General features: G+C 42.0%; 1 long non-coding RNA gene across 1 annotated transcript in view; it reads left to right on the top strand.

The window, feature by feature from the left end:
• LOC136292960 (uncharacterized) overlaps positions 1–10533 on the top strand; it is a 57330-nt gene extending 46797 nt beyond the window's left edge. The window contains exon 4 of the long non-coding RNA XR_010722025.1: positions 10078–10533. This is a non-coding gene — a long non-coding RNA (uncharacterized lncRNA). The remainder of the gene's footprint in view (positions 1–10077) is intronic.
• Positions 10534–19107: the final 8574 nt, after the last annotated feature.

Here is a 19107-nt window from a genome sequence, read left to right as displayed (position 1 = left end):
GCAATGCTAAACAGGGTAAATAGTCGTGATTATCATGAGAGGTAGAGCAGAGATTCACAATCTGCCTCAAGGCAGGATGAAAAATACACAAAGCTGCTGCTTTCTTCCTAGTCCCTCTGGCTCTAGTAGAACTGCAGTGCTGAAGCTGGGAGGGAAGTTTGGGGTAAATTGTGATCTCATCCTACAGGCTTTTTCAGTTCTTCTGTGTACCTGGATCAAAATATGATTATTTCAGAAATAATTCTGAAGACAGAGTGAGTCAAGTTAGGGTTGCTGCAGTGCGTTTTCAGCGTGAACTCGCAGTAAAAAGCTCTGCCTGTGGCTCTAAGGTATTCAATTTTTATGGCAACACTGAAGTGCATCATATAAATAAGTCTCTTTTTTAGCCACTGTGAAATTGATGGCATGCCGTATTCAAAGAACATATTATTTTAAATCACTGTAACAGATGTAGATTTAAAAAAATACACAAATACTATAACTAGCAGTTTTACTTGTTCATCTGACATCTAACAACACAGAGTCAACGGTTTTCTCTCTAAAATCTATCATCTGTGTGTTTTGCCTTCCCAAACAATGCTTTTGTTAAGATGTTCCAATTTTAGCTAGAGCAGACATAAATCTCTCTCATTACATTATGCCATTAGTTATGCCATTTTGTTTTTTGTTACAGAGAAGATACTGTAAAATAATTTGTCATTCTTTTATCCCAACACAAGTTAACAGTCTGAAATTAAAAACGTTTAATCTCTGAGAGCTACTATCGAGAATTTTCTAACAGCAACTCACCTCTGGTTCCTGAGGCACTTTCAGTTTCTCCTGGTCTTTTTTTCAACACCTCCCCAGTGCCACATTTTAGCAGGGACAGATTAGGCCTGAGTGACCGTGAGTGCTCAGACAGATTCTTTGTTCACAAATGCCCTAGTTTGTAATTCTGTGTTTACTAGCGCACAACTCCACACAGCAGAAAAGCCAGACTAGCATCCTGGGTTTTTGAAAAGTGTGATGCTGTTGGTTGCTTTTTCTCCTCCTGTCTGTCCTGTGTACTTCCTGTTCTCTCTGTTCTGGTTGTTTTAACATCTTAGGATCTCTGAGCCACCACCATCACTCTCCTCATTGTGGTCAGGGGTTGTTTCTCCATTGCTGTGACGTTAAACAGAAATTGGGATCCTCATATCAGCTAGGGAGAATACAAGCAAGCACAGAAAAACTCCAAAGACTGGAGTCAGGGAATGCCCTGCAGTAAATCCCACAATGTGACCAAATATCATCATCCTTCCCAAGCTGCTTTATTGTATTTCCTTTGCGACACCCTCCTGATTTCATTATTAGCTGAAAATTGAGAAAAGCAGAGTTGGAAGAGACCAGTTTTGGGGATTGTTTTGTCGAAGACTTATCCTCTTTGAGTGTAGGTCTTTAATCTGAATGACTTTCTCTCATTGTTAACTATTTTCTTGCAGAAATTTAGCTTAGGAATATTTAAAATTTCCTAGGTAATTGCAAAGGTAAGAGTCCCAGCATCCCTGTTATGTTCCTGACCCTTGTGTCGGACTTCCAGTTCTTTATCCCCCACACCAGCACTGGGATGGCAGAACTTGTTCAGACATTTAGTCCTTCGGTGCTCAGGTGTGCGATTCTTTGCCCTTTTCGTGCTTCGTTCAAAGAATCGTGTTTATCTTTCTTTAATTTTCTTACTAAGCTACTCAACTTGCTTTGAGAGTTTCTCATAGGAAGCAGAAGGGTGGCTGCTCTTGCTCTGTGCAGTCATGTTCTGCTTTCAGAAGTGGAATGTGAACACAGTGAGCAGCACTTCTGCCTGGCCTTGAAACCAGGGAAGTCTGTCAACTGCGCTTCAGCATGTTCTTGTGGAAGTGCCCCCTGCTGCCATGTACAAAGACTAACAGCAGATTACAACAAGGCAACTTTTAACTGTATTCCGTACAGTGCCTTTCATTCTACATGTGCTCAAAGTGCTTTACAATATACAAACAGCAATAGAAAATGTACAAAACAAATATGTCTTCAAACAGAGGAGCTGCTTTCTTCAGATGGCAAAAATGACACTTTTCCACAACAGAAGAGCAATAGAAATGAGCCTGTACTGGCAGAGGCATTCTGAATTCTCCCCATCTTAAGATAGCTTAATTCCAAGAATGGTTGTTCTTCATGACTTCATAATGAGTTGAACCAAACATAAATTAAGAAAATCGAGGTTTAGGTGGGAGTATCAATCTAAATTTACCCCCCAAGCTTGTTGTTGATTCTCTGCTTGCATTCCTTTAGCAATTTTTCTCCAGCACCCTATCACATAGTTTTTAAGCATTACTTAATTACATTTTGTTAATGTGGGAAAGGGTAATTGCTTTTTTATGATTGTCAGTTGTATTTGTGAGTACTGTTGGGTTTTGTCATAAAAGGAGGTATATTTTACAACTAAAAATTCAGCACTTTTGATTGCTACATCTGATCTGTTTTAAATGTCATTAAAAGAAATGTGTGTAAATTCAGAACAATGTATTATTGTTCTGAATTACTGTCCAGTCTTGCAGCTGTGAAAAACATGCATTTTCAGTGAGTATCAGAGTATGTCTCAATGAGACAGTGATTGTAATGAGAGGTTTGTTTGGGGAAAAAGTAATGAATTTACTCAAAGTAGGACCCAATGCTCATCTGAGTGAAGGTGGGCTTAAGAGCAAAGAAGGAAAAGATTTGAACAAGGAAAACTAGGAAATGGAAAATATTGCTAGTGCAAGGAGAGGATGTGGGCATTGGGAGCTCTGGGCATCTGGGCATGAGGAAAAAGGAAAAGAAGGACTGAGGGATGAGTGGGCAGTAGGGGAGTGTGAGGATGGACTTGCTGCAGAGGCTGGTCAGAGGGCTCATGGCTCTGGACTGGCTACGGAGTCTGAGTATAGAACACGGGGATTCTGTGCCATGTTTGGGGTCTGAGTACAGTTGTTCAGAGCAGCATTCAGCTCCCACAGTCCATGAAACTCTAATTTCTTCCCATTGTGTTGGGAAACATACTGTACATGTTTCACTGATGGCAAAAAAGGATGTATTGGAGTCCTAGAGGCTGCTGTTGCTGCTGTCCTGGAGCAGGTGTAATCCTCACACTGAGGCTTGGATCCTCAGTGTGGGGAGAACATGCAGTTATGTTGGCTGAGACATAATGTCTTGATGCATATGGGAAGGAGGAAAATACATTTTGAAAATGTTGTAATTACATCTTGCACTTCCTATCTTGAAGTCTCCAGTTTGTAAGTCTTTGAAGTCTTCTAACATGGCAGCATGAGTGTGTGCATGTGAGCATACATGTAAGGAATACGTATGTTTTAGGGTGATTAGCTTTGGTGAGGAACACTGCAACAGGCAGTGTTAAATATCACTTTTCATCATGGTAACTTCAGTACATCTGCAGCTCTTTGTGGTGCAGAGATTGGATTATTAGCCTGTGTAACAGCACCGTCTTGCACTGCAGTTCTGTTTGCTCTTACAAACTGTGCAGGATCACATCTGCATAGGATCTTTGGTGGGGCTCTGCCGAGGTCACTGACCTGCTGTGGAACCATGTTTGTTCAGTAAGCAATGCTTTCATACTGATGCCCCACTAAGCCAGCACACCACAATGGCTTCCTTTGCCACCATGCAGTGTTTAGCTGTGTGTGTAAGTTTAGGCTCAAAATACAAAGTGCAGAGGCTGCCTGGTTTTGATCGCTAGAAATTTTGTATGGAACTAGTTAGAAAACTGGGCTGTTAGCCCTCATATGTTGCCAGAGTTGTTTAGATAACTGTGCTCTGCTTAGAAATCTCTTCCAGTTCTCCACTTATTCAGTGCTAACCTAAGCTGAGCTGCAGTGGTTTTTTTCCCTGTTTTATGTATTACACAAGAACTTTTATAAAGAAGCAGTTGTGTCCTGCTTGAGAAGGACTCTGCAGAGGGAACAACTGCAGTAAGCCTGGCATGTGTTCTATCTGCAGATTAAACCCAAAAGTTAATTTGTAAGCAGCCAGGCAGCCCCTCTTCACAGCAATGTAGTAACTAATGGGGGGTCTCAGGGCCAAGCCCACAACAGGATGAACTCTCAAGTAAATCACTGCAGAATCCAGGGAGGCAAAAATGCTCTGTATGAACACGGGGTACATTTTTCAGCATTGTATTCTGATGTATGTGCGTGTGTTCTCCCGGCCCCTCAGCTGTGCACTGTAGCCATGCAATAGCTGCTAGTTGGGACTCCAAGAGTGAATGGTGTCATCTTGATGGTGTGATGCTCTGCCTGTTTGGATGGCCAATGGGCACATGGGAGCCCAACTTTCCAGCGTCACCAAGCTGGACTGGAATTGGAATGGGAGCTGTGTGAAGATATTAAATCAGCTCTGCACTTTACCCACTCTTGCCAGTTCCCTAGAATAAATTTGAGGGGCCCAAGGTTTATTGTCCCTTATGTTCAGATTGTTAGGACTCACACTGGGACTTTATGGCCACTTAAGCATTATAATGGTATTGCTATGTCCTTTCCCTCCAGGCCTTCTGCACTGTGGGAGAGGCATAAAAAGGCAGTGGTACACTGGACCCCAACTCAGAGCTCACTAGATGGCTGGTATTACCACGGGATATAAATAGGCTGGAATGGAGACTGAGGGGGAGTTCGGTATAGTGCTGCCAGCAACATGTTACTTGCTCAACACAGTTACCAGCTCTGTGGGATCAGAGCAGTTACACAGCCAATGCAGGCTGCACAGGAATGGAGGGGCTTTCACTCAGGCTGCGGAGTGGGGAATGGCTTTTCGTGCTTAGGAACCTGTGCTGGATTCAAACTGGAAGCCTGAAGATAAAAATGTTTGGGACCAGGCCTTGTCCTGCAAGAACTACCCAGGCTAACACATGTTCTGCTTCAAAAGAGAGCAGGCAGGCTCTTGTGTTCAAAAAAAGTTTTGGTTACAGCCCCTTGTTAGTTTAATTTTAGTTCTTATGAATTGACATATGGCAGGCATGATTTTTAATTAGAGCTTTAGCTGCATTTTACTGGTAGGGTTGCAGAGCACTGTGGAATTTACACTAGGAAAAAAATGCTCTGTCGGTAGAGTACAAGGCTGTTTAGTAATCAGAGTGGAAAGTTAACTTTGAAACAAATTGGCAACTGATCAGATAAAATTCAAATCGGTAACATTTGTGTTGGAAACCAGCTCAGATCTGGGAAAAAATGGAATCTAAGCTATTCTTTTCCTCTTGCAGAGGAACTGACCAGTGAACACACTGTGTGCACAGCAAACTTCATTGTAACACCGCCTACAAAAACAAAATTAATACTTTTATAGAGTTGTCTGAGCACTTATGTAATTCCTTTTCACATTAGTGTAAAACTAAGTGTTGCTTTGAAGAGAAGTTTCCTTACATACTTTACAAAACGAACAAATGTCCTTTGCCAGTCAAAAACTAAAGGTCAAAAGTTTCCCCTATTTGTTTTTCTTCTGAATCAACAGGGTGTTAGAAAGAAATGTCAGGAGATGTTTTGCTCCTTTGGATTTGTAACAGATTCCCATCTTCCCAGTTCATTGTGTGAACTATTTCAGGCACTGAAAGAGTTAATGGTGTGTTCAGGCCTCAACCAGCAAATGCATTTAAAGCTCAGTCCAGCACTCACATGGTTTGTATTCTTGCTCTGCTGGAGTGGTGTGTTCGTGGCATCTGGTTCCCTGGCAACAGCTTTCATTGGCTCAATCAAAGCCTTTTCTTCTTAAGAAAGCTCCCACTGTGACACCCTACCACCACCACTAATCACCATCTTAACTGAGTGTTTAAGATGCAGCTGGTATGAAAAATAATGCTTGTGCATCTGAGAAGATTAAGAGGCTACCTTGCATAGTACACCTGCCCTGGAGAGTGCTCTCACTCCTTGCTGTTGGGCATACTTACTTGAGGCATCTGCTTTCCCACTGGTAGAGATGAGGCACCAATACACCAAGAGTCTGCTTAGAAATAATCTTTTGTTAGGCAGAAATCCATAAACCTTTGTGTCCTGTGAATAGTCATTTCCTCTTTGCAGCTGAGATGGTATTTGGGCCTCTGTGCTATTGACAAGGGGAAGAAGTGGGATGTACGGGGTGTACAATAAAATCCATATTGTTGGAGCTGTCTTCCTGGGCAAGGAGGAACCAGGAAGAAGTCTTCCAACATGTGAACTGGAGGACAGTGCCAGCAAAGAATTCATGTTAAGCTTCCTTCAGGGTTACATTTGCTGGTGTTTCTGAGAATTCAGAGTTTGCATAAAAGTTGAGAAAATCTCTAGCAGTCTCTGCCTGTGTCTCGCAGAATTTGGGGTACAGAGTGATCAACAAAGTCAAGCATTCTCGTGCTCAGGAATCATGCTCCCACAGTTAGAAATGTTGTCCTCATGATGAAATGGCTGTTAGAAATGAAATCCTGATTGACTTGGCAGCTGATAGAAATTCTTCCCTTATTTTCCTAGTCCTGGAGACTATGTTGAAGGGTGCTCTGTCACCCTCAGAGGCCATTGCACTCCACAGGAATGATACAGCTGGAGCAGAGATGTAGGTGAGGGTAAGCACAAGGAGGGACAGTGTGTGCATTGTAAATCTGTGTGCTACAGTGGTTACTTGTTTACCAGACAAAGCACACGGGCCAGACAACCCCCTCCTTTGCTTATCTCTCTGCTGTTGGGCAGGAGAGTGAACAGGGATTTAAGAATGTGGGCTGGAAAGCAGACATCTTCAGCAGTGTGAATGTGGTCATGAAATACCATGCCAGAGAATATTACACTGATTTTGTATCTGCTTTGATTAGGTTTTAAGGTAAACTGTAGTCTCCTGATAGAGCTCTTTGCTGTTTTAAAACATCCCTTGTTTGAAAACAGTAAGTGAACGTTAGAAGCTTGGAAAAGGGGAGAAGGAAGCCTTGTCTTGTGAGACAGTGTGCTGTATTTGGCGTAGAGAGGCTGAGGCAATATGTGCCCGAGGAAGGAGATAGGGAGGACAGACTTGTGGTTAAGCTACTATATTGAGAGTTGAAATTTGGGTGTAGCCTCCACCTCTGCGTGGCCTTGGGGAAGTCTGTCCTAGGCAAAATAGACATTTACCAAGGGCAGGCAAACCAGAAGTGGAGCTGTGGTGACTCCTCTGGCTGTGGCAGAGTCCAGGGGAGCTGCCTTGGTAGCTGCTGCTGCCAGAGCGAAGCAGAGCCAGCAGGGTAACGCCTGGCTGCCATAGCCGTTTCATCTTTTCAAAGGCAGCTGGAGCAGTAAGAGAAACTGAGCAAGGCTCAGTCCCCGGCTCTCATTCCCATCTCTGCCCTAGCCTTTCCCTGTGGCTAAAATGTTCTGGTGGTGCAACTGTGAGAGCAGAGCTCCCGTGATTTGAGTAAGAGCGGGGGGACATGTAAGTCTCTAGTCAATCTCTAACTCTGGTTAATTACAGGTGCCAGAGAAGAGTAGTAACAGTAAGGTTAGGATGAGTGTTCTCCAAAATTCACTCTGCAACTCAAACAATTAGTTTCTGAGCCAGCACTGGGTCTTTGTATTAAGAGATTTTCTGAGATTGTGTCTAGGTATTTTGTAAGCCTAGGCTGGCACTAGCCCCGTACACTGGGTCAGCAAAATTCACACAGATGAGAAGCCCAGAGCTTGTTCTGTCCTGACTTCCATGTGTATAGCTCACCCTCAGTCCGACTCCAGAGTCTTTGCTTAAGCTACCTTTGTTTCTTGTGTCAACACTGCTGCAGCCCCAAGTGTCCTGATTCCCCCAGATCCCACAGTAATACAGGTGGGGGGCTGGATTGCAATAACATCACACAGGCCCAGCCATGGGACCAAAAGGGTACAATAGCTGCACAATTTGCAAAGTGGGAATAATTCTTGCTTCATTCAGCATGCTCTTAAAAAGATAAATCCTAATATATGTGAGATACTTAGTAGCTACATGGCTAAAAGCTTCCCTGAAAAGCCTATGCATGTGTTTAAACATCGAATATATATTAAAGAATAACATGCTGAACATGGTAAGCCTGTTTCTTCAGTCATTTGTAGCCATTAATTAAATTTATTTAAACTTATTAACAGCTGTTCAGTAAAAAAGGAGACCATGGCAGGGATGAGAACTGTAAAACAACCATTGAACATTAAGTGTCATTAATGATTTGGTAAATTTGCTTTGTAGACTGAGTGTGGGGGTTGTTGTTGCTTCCTCCTTTTTCGAGTGTTTCCAAAGACCAGGGAAGTGCATTTATGTGTGTGAGGAGCTACACTTTTTCTGCTGCACTGACAATCTTGACCTTTTGACTAATTTATGGGCCTCAAGGCAGGCAATGAAAATGTGATTTCAGAGGGGTAATTGGTAGATTTCACTGCTCTGGTGAAACTCAGATTTGCTTTGGTTTAGATATGATTTCAGAAAACATTATTTATTTGTACTGGTTTACCATGAACAAGGAATTTTGGGATTCACCTTCAGATATAAAGGGACAGGGAGCTTCTGTTGCTTAGGGGTTTTCACAAGTTTCCACTGGCCACACAGATGGATAGCTGAAAATATGTAAACTTGGTGAAGTGCAAGAGGAACAAGACCAGTGTGTTGTCTCAGTCCTCCCCATCACATAAACTGAGCACTAAGCTCAGTTCAGTTACTTCTGTGAAGAAATCTGAAGCTTTTCCTTTCACACGGCAAGATACGCATTGAAATAAGAGAAAAAGTTCTTAATTTGCACATAGAAGGTATTTAAGTGTACAGAACAGACTTTTGCTATAAAGATGATGATTGAAAGGAGATTATTCTGTTCTCTAATTCACTGGGTAAAACCATTTTTAATGTAGAGTTTGTGTTATTTTATCTCCTATTTTTTTGATTACCAGAGTGCCCTCAAGAAGCCTTCCCTTCCAATCATAGTCTGTACACATGTGCTTAATTATGTTATCACAGTGTCTAGTGGATAAATAGCACAACTCTTTTTTTTCTTTTTTTTTTCCCCCAAAAAAGATCAGAGGGGTAAGCATGAGGTGCACATACAACTGCAAAGCTCTGAGAAAGGATGTAAATGCTGACTTCCTTCAGAGGAGCAAATGTCACTCTAAGTAAACCTAGAACAGGGTCATATAGTATATTGGGCTGGAGTCACAGTAGTAGATTTATGTTATACCAGTGAATAGGGCTGTGTCTCTGGCACTGCTGCCTAACCTCTAGCAGAAGTTGTGTGGTGTGAATAAAGGCCAGAGGCCTGTTGTTAAAATGATGATTTAGGTGGTTGATTGGGACTCTAGAGATCTGGTTGCTTTTCCTGCCTCTTTTCTACTTTTCTTTAGAAGGTAACTCAGTCTTACTCTTTAAGGTAGGGATAATATATCCTCACCTCACAGGGGCATTTTGGGAATAAATGTGTTAACTAGTGCAAAGCATTCAGGGCTCTGGGCCTGAACAGCAAAGAAACAGCATAGAATGGAAAAGTATCATTGTTCATGCAGTGTTGCGATAGTTTGTAGGAGATGAAGCCAGAGCCCCACGCTGAAGAGCTGAGATGAAAAAGAATATTGAAGAGCTGCTTTGTATGCAGAGCATTGTCAGGCCTGTGCCTGGAGTGAAGCAGGGCTCTTGCCAAAAAAATGAATGTGGGGGCAGTACCTGGTCAGAGACTGAAGCAGTATATTATACCATACAACCCCCAGGCAGAAGAAGGTTACATTAGGCAACCTTTGCTTTGCTGTTTCATGATACTTGAGAGTTTTACTTTTCAGCCTTTGATTGTTTAGTTTTAAACAACATAGTTTTTAGCATGGAACTGATGATATAGATCTTACAGTGCACCTGGAGCTTTACAGGAAAGTGTGCAGATAAGGTCTCAACCCCTTAAATCTTATAGACTGGGGCCTTTTTCTTCTCTCACAGACCTCATTAGATTAAGTAATCTAAGGAATTCTGGTTTTACAGCAGTGACCCATAATTCAATACTGGTTTAGGCATAAATCTGTAATATGCTTCCATGAAGTTTCAAATTGCAGAAATACTTTTTTTTTTTTTTTTTTTTTTTTTTTTTTTTTTTTTTTTTTTTTTTTTTTTTTTTTTCCCCCTTAGGTTGTTGCTGCTTTGTATACCTTCATCCTGTACCACCTTTCACCCAGCAGGGATTCTACGGCATTTTCACTGACTCACTGACTGGCACCCACCAAACTAGCATTGAGCAGAAACAGGATTAATACTCCTGCTTTTACATCTTCTACTATGTGTCTTTGAAAGCTCCACAACATCACTGTGCTGTATCCTAGTAGTGAAACAAAGTCAATTTCCTCCTCAGTCCTTGGGCAAAAATTGGTGAATTTACTTTAGGCACAGAAAAAAAACCTCCACCTTTTCTTTTTTTTAGGAAGATTTTATATTATCTAAAACCCTCTTTACTTTTAGATACTCTCTGGGTGTCTGATTTTTTTAAAAGACATTTCCTTTCTAGAATATCCAGGCTGCTGTAAAGAAAACATGTTTCAGTCCCAGCAACATTATTTATGAGCACATCATCAGCTTCACACAGGAATACTTAATAAACCCACAAGCACTTCAGAAGGGCTAAGCCCTGCTCAGCAGTGTACAGACAAGCCAGGAGAAGCAATAGGGCTTAGCAGACTAGATCACAAATGGGGGGTTGCACTGGTGGATGGACTTGGTGGGCTCTAGGACTGGACATCAGGCTGGAACTTTTCCATTCAGCACTTTAGAACACAGCAGGAATCAATGCTTTCACACTAGGAATCAATTAAAGAAACCCAAATTATTACCATTTGAATAAACAATTATTCCTTTTTCTCCCTCACAGAAGCTCGTTACGATGAACTAAAAGCCAGAACTAATTAAATGGTCTGATCACACAAATCATATCAGAAGTGTTTCATCTGGTTTAATTAATTCTTGCCAGAAATTGCTGCTACTTTTAACACATGCTGAATGATTTTTTAAAATTAATTTTTTTAACAGTTTCCATTTATATCTGTTTCCAGTACTGCTGGGATTCTCCTTTACTGCAGATAAAGTGGGAGTGTTTGCAGAAGCCTTACTGCCAGGGAGTATTTTAACCCCAGAGACAGACAGTATGGCAAATACCTTGTAGGTCAGGAAAAGGGACATTTACACCTGCATCTAAGAGGTTTTTTTTTTAAAGCTACAAAAGGAGACAAATAAGATACATGCTCTTTAGTCCACCCTCCTGGTTAACTCTTAAATTGCTGGTGACAAATGCTCTGATGAGAATGCAGTGGTTATCACTAGGAGGAGGACGAGGCAACTCTGTCAACACTGTGCAATCTTCAGTAGCCTTTTTCTCCCTGCACATGACATGTGGACAGGTTATGTTGGTCATTGCTAGCCAGCTCAACCACAAGCAGAACAGTCCTTAGCCTGATTTCCTGAACCAGGCAGCAAATGTTTGCAGCTGGGGCTTGGTCTCGAGGCTTGGGAGCGTTTGGGTCTAAGCATAGGGTCTACGACCCTGCAAAGACATCCCTGAGTCAGAAGAATGTTTCTGGGGAGCAGGAGCATGCTTTTGTCTGCTGTAGGACAGCTTATGTGTTTTGGCTTTTGGTAGATGTTTATGAAAAATGCTCTTCCTAATGAGGTATTTTGGAAAAAAAAACTGCAGGAATGTTCCTGTATCCTGAGACTGGTGTCTGGGTCTCTGAGATCAGAGGTTTGGATTCAAGACAGTTCTGTGATCGCCTCTTGATCTCACACTACTGTATTACTAGTAGTACATGCCGGTGTCCACACAAGGGTGGGAATAGCCCAGTGTTTATCTTTGTAGTCTTCAATTTCTGTATTTATTTCTCAATTGATAATGCCTTTATTGCTCAGACAAAACTTCAAATCGAGGGGTTGCAAGTGATCACAAGTCCTGACATGCTGCAGATGTGCAGTAATTGTAGTACTAGGATTTGCCCTTCAGTTGTAGTTGCAGGTCAGCACTGTGCAAACTGGATACAGAAATTCTTACCAACAGGAGGACAGAGGCTTGCTCTAGGGACTGCTGCTTTGGATGCCAAGACCAGAAAAAATATGAGAATAGTATTATTTTCCATCTGACTTTCATGAGGACAAGTGACAGGCTTTAAAGTTTAAAATAGCACTATTAAAGCAGTATAAAAATGTACATATTCAAGATATGTCAGTAAGATGGGACATTGTCACAGAATAATGGGTGCTAGCTGCTCGGTATTCAAAGTAGGACAGAAAAGAGGGAGATGCTAATGTAATTCTCAGTTTCCTAGGGAGCAGAGAATGAGAAATAAATAGAGAAGAGGGACAGTGCAACCCTTCTGAGTATATCCCTGCCATGATAGGAAGTGTTTGAGCAGGGTTCTCTGTGGCCCTGAATTTCAGAGCAGTGTTTGTGCTGTAGCACAGCTGACACTCTCTGCCATCCTATCCCCGCCAAAAAAAACACTTAACTGAGACAGAAGCAAAGCTGTCTGCTAGGCTCTTTTGCCTTTCCATCTTAGCAAATGTGGTCAGCCATAGGCCTTTTGAAAAGCAGGGCCTGAGAAACCTTCCCCATGCCCTCCCTGGGGTTGGCTGTACTGCCAGGGATCATGCAGGTCAGCTGTGAGAGCTGCCTTGCTCCAGCTGGCAGAGCTGGAGCACTTGGCTGCTTTGTGGCTGTGACACAAGGAAACTGCTGAGCTTTGACATGAGAAAGGCCTTGTCTCTCTGGGAGGTGGCTTGCCTCTTTCCCTGCCTCCTCTGTTCATATATGTGGTTCACTACTCTGTCCCCTATAGGTGTTGACTTTGTAAATTGTGGAAATACCAGTGCCTAGAACTCTTCCTCCCTGGGGAATTACCAGAAGTGCACAAAGGTGCTGTAGGATGGTCTGTGGCCTCAGTGCTGGGGGGTGGAGGGAGCATTCCCATGGCAGTCTGTGAGGACAGGGGTTGTGAACTGAGTACATCCAAATCCTGAGGAGGAGACCAACTGTCTCCTGGGAAACGTTGCTGTTGGCACTCCCCCTGTCCTCAGTCCCTGTGGCTTCCATCCAGACCAGTCTTGCCTTGCAAAAAAGGCTTCAGACTCTGTCCTGTGGTCATGTGCCCTATTCCCCAAATGTTTGCACTCTGCCTTTGAGATAGCACAGGCTCTGTATGCTATGGCCATATTGGGGCATCACTCCAACAGCACAGTTAAAGGTTGTGTTTGCTCATTCCTTAACTCCTTATTTACTGGTTTCCAAGGGAATAGCTAGGACTGACATTCTAGAAAGGCACTACATGCTCCTGGCAACCTCATGAATTTCTTTGTCAGCAAACTTTATACTTTTGAAAATTTATGGGAGGAATATAACTTGTTGAGCATTCACACTGATGACATCAATTTACAAGTCAGAAATTCCGTGGCCCTGAAGATGCTACTGGAGCAAAGTATGACTAAGTGCTCCTTCACAGCCTGGGCACTTCAGCACACTTAAAGGGTGACAGAGGCAGTACTTTGCTATGAATATTCTCTTAAAAAGGCAGTGTGAGGAATTCCAGAGCAACACCTGCCTGGACTGGGGCAGGCAGTCACACCTTCGCCTTGCATAGACTCTGTGGTGGGTGTCTGTGAGCCAGCCCAGTCCACAAGCCAGGCCCTTGCATTAGCCAGGAGGTAGGGCTAGCATGAGCATGGGCCTGACAGGCACAGAAGCATGGCTTCACACCAGGGTTTTCTTTTTGGTCAGCCTGAAACACAAGAAAAACAAATGTACATGCAGCTGTAGCTGGGTCCACAAGCTTCTCACATTTCAGTCTCAACTGGTTTTTATTGCTCTTTCTCTGCTCTCCGCAAACACTTTTCCCTACATGCCATTCTTAATCTCATTAAGGAAAATGTTCAGTTGTCTGCCTTGTGTCCCTTATTACCAGGCCTACATGGTGCAAAGTGAAGTGGGTTAGACTTTTTCAGTGATATGGGGCAAACTGTAGGTAAAACTGACTCTTGTGTCTCTTTTAAATTCCCTGTAGTTCCAAAGCCAAGCTATGTGCCTTTACCTTAGGCTATCTGCCTTCACCTGTCATCTTAGCCTTAGTCCATCTCCTAGTCTCCCTCTTAATTCCAGCTGAACCTTATAAGGTTGCATAACGTTTTCCAATCTTTATGGGTGCATTTCAAATTCAAATTTGGTGTTGCTTCGTGTAAAAAGCATTTCACCAAAGCATTCAGACATTTCCCCCTTAATTTTCTTCTTCAATTGAAGCAGTGCAGAGTTTACTAAAAAATTGTTTTACTTAATTCAAATCCATATTTTTGAGGTGCATGGGGAAGTAGTTCTTCCTCCTTGCTCTGCTGCTGAATTATTTAATTACTTCATTAGTGATATTTTAATGAAATACCCAGGTAGTTCTTTTGCTTTGGGTTTGTTTTTTTTTTTTTTAATTTCATTGCAGATACATATTTTCCTTTCATGAACAAGATAGTTTCCTCAGTGTCTGGTTTTCATTTTTAGGGAATAGTCAGCCAACTAACAATCTTACTGGCCAGCACTGATTCAGCTCAGCTGGAGATGTTTTGCAGTATGTGCTATCACACAGACCCCACATGGCAACACTTTGTACAACAACCAAAAAAAGACAGGGAGGAGAGAGCATGTGACAGTAAATCCCATCATCTGAAGACTCTCCAGAGACTCTTCAGAGAAGGGAACATTCCTTATGCATGTTACACAAAAGCCCAAAAGGTGATGAGTGACACTTCCCACTTTCATTTCTTTGGGAAGATTTGGTGTCATCACATGTCTCTACTTTGCCACTAGTGTTTGACTATTTCCCCACAGAAAGTAAAGTTCCAGCTCACTCTGCTATTCTCTGTCCCTTAATGATCAATTATTTTTAATTGGAACCTCTTGCATTGTGCCCGATCTTAAGAGTTCTCCATCAAGATTAGGGCTCCAATAAGACGGGAACAGTACCAACACATATGTGGGGACAACAGAGACTTTTTTTTTTTTGTCCCAAAGAGCATGATCCTATTTAGAGAAGGGCAGAAAAAGAAATGGAGGTAAGGATGATTGGAAGGATTTGCAGACCATGAGAAAATTTGGGAAAAGTATGACTGTCTCCTGACTTCTAGTCTGGTGCCCTGTCTGCTGGCACACGCTGCTTCTCATTTACTAATAAAAGTGTCATTGTATGTGCAGAATTACATTTAAGGATAAATAAAATAGGTTGGTATTGCTACAAAGAACTTTATCAGCTAAATAAGATGCAGCCAGGGATGATGGTGAGAGGTGGACATTGTGAAAATAACAGTTCTCATGACAATTTTCCATCAGCTTATTTTTATTTATATAACTTGTTATTACATCTTTAATGTCTGTTTTCAAGTAATGTATTACATCTGAGTGCTATAGTGAAATGCTGATCAAAGGACACTTCATTAAAGCTTTAATGAAAATTGATAGCAAAATGGAAGAGTCATTTAAGTGAAATTGCTGAGTTTCTTGAAATTGTTTTCTGACAAACATTTGTTTTCAGTTCTCGTGTGGAGAGATTTTTATAAAGATTCGATTCAAAATTCAGTGCAGGAAGACCTTTGCTTGAGGAAAATGAAGGACATGAAATTAAAGCATTGACTTTATGTTGTCTTTATTAGTTGAAGAGGCAAAAATCTTGAAAACTCTCAAAGACAGAAAACTAGATCCTTGTCTGTGGGCAATGATACAAAGTTCTGTGCCTTCATAACTGCAAAACCATCCACAGATTAATTAGTCTTTGCAGATCAGGGATTTATTACCAGAAAAGACGGTGGCTCAAAGCAACTGTAAAGCACGGACCTTTAAATCTTCCAGCACTCGAATGCAGGACTTAGGTTTAGCCTACCATAAAAGCAGAAAGCTGCCGTGAGGTTTGGTGTGAGCTCTGGAAACCCAGCCCACCTGCCCCTGTTAGGAGAGCAATATGGTTCAGGCACAGGCGCTGTTCAGTCCCCTCGCAGACGGCTGCGCTTCGGTCTCTGCTTCCCGTGGTCGCCCCGAGCTGCTTTGGAGAGGCCAGATCTTTGCCTTCATCTACTTTGTGCCGGATTTTTTTAGCCGTCGTGAGAGTTGTTTCTGCAAATCCAATAGCTGATTTATTATCTTCAGAGAGCAGAATGTGTAAAGAAAAACAGTATGAGTAAATCCTCACTCTAGAAGGGCTTTCTATCCACTCACATAATCCCGCTTGGTTCCAGCCTGGTATGCATAGCTGTGGAAGGGTGTCAAATGACATCCCTTTTACTGGCTGTTGACCCTAATGGAATGCTTCTTTGCACATCTCGTAAAGTAAGGGCAGGAAATGCTGCCTGAGACTTCTACATTTTGCCGTTAATTAAAAAATAAAATTAAAAATTTGAGAGGCAAGAGGATGACAAACAAGAAATGCTCTTTTCATCAGGAATTAGATAAAAAAGATTCCATCTTTACATTTTAGTTTTTTACCCTTTCTAAAGACTGGCTTGCTTTAGATAATCAAAGCTGGCTTTGAACTAACACACAGAAAAAACCCCTTTTTTTTTCTCTTTAAAAATAGCCCTATAGATATATATACATATCACAGCCTTTCATTCCTTTTATAGACAGTTTCATTTTCTGGGAGAATGTGTAAGTTCTGAGCAATCCGGAGCTCACACAGGCACCACAACAAACACAGGGAATGAGGATCAGCCACACTACTGCAATTAACACCAGTGTTTAATTAGCAGACAGCTGCATTGGGCAGGGGCCTTTTGATTTTCTCTCTTCGCTGGGCTTTTGATGAGAGATTTAGCTACAGTTGTAACTTCTAGTTGTTACACTCACATGCACTATGCTAGATGTGCACACACATGCACATATGCACCACATGGAAAATCTGTGGAAGGAAGCCATGTCAGGCAAGTGATCTGATTTGTGCTTTAGGTAAATGTTTTTGGAAGTAGTTCCCTTTGACTGTCTTCCATGAAAAATCTATAAGTTACATTTTTGTTTGTTGGGGAGGGTAAACTATAAATTAGTGTATGCTTTGGTGCTTTTAGGAACCCTTTTTTGATTTGTTGGTTTACTTTATTTAGCAACAAAAACCTGATGTGTGATGAAGGTGAATGGGTGCAGAGATCTGCCCTGGGAAAGGCTGCCATCAGGGCAAGAGATAAACATTTACCCCAGTCAGCTTAGACACTTCTGTATTTCATTGGTGAAAGAAGTATAATAGCCTCATGCTGTTCCCTATTGTTAAGGCAGGAAGATGTCCAAGAATCCAACTTATCCTTCTCCTTGGCCATCATTAGGAATGAGAAAGATGTTGTTTGAGGTCGTGGCAGCAGAAAGAAACTGTTGAGGAATTAAGAGATGAAGTGAAAACATGGCAGAGAAGGTGAATTCTCACTGCCATGAGCTTGGATGAAACCTTGGTCAACTCTGCTTTAGGCCTACTACTAAGATTTAGATTCCACTTGCAGCAAGCTGAAGTGAACAGTACTTATTTAAAGAGGGACAGCAGAGTTGTCACTGAGCCTGTTGATGATAACAGTGTTTATAACACATAGTAAATGAGAGCTGGGGAGTATTGGAAGAGTTAAGAACCAGCACTGCAATACCACCACAGGGCCAAAGCCTTATTTCTGCTATGCCTAAGCACCCCTGTAACATGAGGCCATTTTGTTTGACATGCATGCCCAGTTCAGTGTAATTTTTTTATTTACCTAGTTTGCTTCTTTATACCCTCTCACACTTTATATTTGAGCCTGGGTAGACGATACTCCTGTGAAAGCAGGTGCTCAGCCTGACCAATTTTAGATAAGATATTGGAAAACATACAAATAATTTATTCTAGCTGGTGGTCTTAATTTGGCATTCTGTAAAACAGAATCTACTTGAAAAATATCAGACTGTGGGACAAAGGCCTGGCAGAGGTATTTATACAAACTCTCCTATAATTGTGTTCAGTTTCTTCTCATTTTGAGACTATTCATTTTCACAACATCCCTATAATATACCGAATGTCACTGCTCCATTTTTATAGACAAGGAATTAGAGACAGAGACAAGATTTTTCTAGATGTGCACCTGAGAATGTAAACGTTTACAAAAAGTGCTTTCCATGTAACCTGCCTCCATTTTTGGCTGCCCAAATACTTCTGGAATACTGGCTGTATGTGATCTGGCCACCATCTGTGATTGTGCAGGTAATCAACCACTTGTCTTTCAAATCTTAGATTAGTGCCTACTTGCTAGAACACCTTTTTGTGTCCATCTGGGTCAGATAACATGTTTTTCTTCTACTGCAGCTCCTGGCAGAATTCCCTATTCACCACAAGCTTTTTCAAGTCCCTCAGAATGTTAGCCTGAGGAAAAGGACAGCATAGTGGGAATAATCTATCTCCTTGCCTGCCCTGAGAATGATTTTGCCTTCCTGCAGATTGGTTTGAGAACAATGCTGGAGTTGCAGTACCTTCGGTAAAGCTCAAAGTAGGGAAGAACTGGGCCTCTTTTTTTTTCTTCTTTCTAGATGTCACTCTGGACTTTGTGATTGAAGTTTTAATGGTAAAGTTATGGCTACCCTGGTAGCCACATGACGAGACTAATTTCCGAGATCTGTGCAGCAGAAGTCTACTCACATAGGCTAGTCCTCTAGGCATCAGACTCAGATTTTCAATGTGTATTTTTAAGGGTAACATGCTTAAGTGAAGGATTGCCTATTACCAAGCCAAGTTGTGATACAGCTGGGGCAGTCAAACTGAACAAGTTGTTGCAATCAGGATTTCTTGACTAATACGGATTAGTGATCTCCTCCAATTTACAGCTGTTATTTAAAAATGTGCTCTAGGCCCTGCTTATTCCTGCTTTTTATCATATTCTCATTTATCCCAGTCCCAGAGTTTCCTGGCATGGGTAGGCTGGCTGTACAGAGAGGAGCAGGTGGTGCAGAGTATGAGCTCATGACCCTGTTTGGGGCTGTCCTGGCATCATTCAGTCGAATCCCATCTGGCTGCAGCTATGGTAACATCATGCTTGAACCTGATGTTTACCTGAATTAGGAGAAGGTGCTATCTGCCTTACTTCCACTGATCTGGTTTTGAGACAAGCAGTACCCTGCCACCTGAACCAGGCAACCTTGGACCTTGGGTTTAAACA

Source organism: Chamaea fasciata, unplaced genomic scaffold (genome assembly GCF_029207755.1).
Source record: "Chamaea fasciata isolate MVZ Bird 193981 ecotype frontalis unplaced genomic scaffold, bChaFas1.0.hap1 SCAF_8, whole genome shotgun sequence".
In the NCBI taxonomy this organism is placed as follows: domain Eukaryota; kingdom Metazoa; phylum Chordata; class Aves; order Passeriformes; family Sylviidae; genus Chamaea; species Chamaea fasciata.
This window is presented reverse-complemented; position numbering and strand designations above follow the sequence as displayed.